Raw genomic sequence first — 1,062 nt, forward strand, 5'->3', positions numbered from 1 at the left:
AGAAGAGGTCAGAAAAGGGTCAAGTGATGGAGACACCGCTTCGAAGACCGTTGTGACTTCGATGAACGCTTTGATGAATATAATGTTTTCAACACCCATCTAGCTTATATTAACCATCTAGACATCAAAACAAACAGTGGTTTTGCAAAAATGAAAACTACCTAAAAGTGTCTAAAATCGACTGGAAATCACAAAATAAGCATTTTCAAGTTTTGTTGCTTTTTCATGGTTATTTGCCAAATTTTGTGAGTTTGTGTTTTCTGAAAACGGTTGTGACTTCGGTATTAGAGAAATAGAGGATTATTTATTTGCGTTACAATTTAGAAAAACAGTAAATAGTTGTCACTATAGTGCTCGGAGTTTCAAATGTCGGAGCGAAGAGCTACGACACATTCTCGTCGATTATTAATGGCAACAGACGCTATGAAAAGGAAATCATTAAATAAAAGGGAAGTAACTCTAATAGATGGAAAAAGAAAAATGAAAAGATACACGCAGCAATATTCTCACAATACATACACATAAACCTCCTGCGTTCACAACGTCTACATACATACACATTCACACAAACATGTATACGTACATGTACACACACACGCACACACACAAATATATATGTATGTAAGTACTCATACATGCACACATATCCACACACATAACGCACACACACACACAGACACACACACACATACACACACACACACACACAACACACACACATATATATATACGCAACCTCATCCTCATATACACATAGTTGCTTACATGCATACAAGTAACATAATACATATATATTTAGACATTTATACGTATAAATATATGTATATATATACAGACATACATTCACACTCCCGCATACATATATATATATGTATACGTATGTATATATATTGTATGTATATATATGTGTATGCGTGTGTATATATGTGTATGTGTATATGTATGTATATGAGTATAAGACTGTCTGGTGCATACGTGCGACTTTCATGCACACGTCCCCTTTACTTATACGGATATGCATATGATTGTATATGTGCGGGTGTAGGAGTGATATATATATAT

This window comes from Octopus bimaculoides, chromosome 18, assembly GCF_001194135.2.
Source record: "Octopus bimaculoides isolate UCB-OBI-ISO-001 chromosome 18, ASM119413v2, whole genome shotgun sequence".
NCBI classification, from domain to species: Eukaryota; Metazoa; Mollusca; class Cephalopoda; order Octopoda; family Octopodidae; genus Octopus; species Octopus bimaculoides.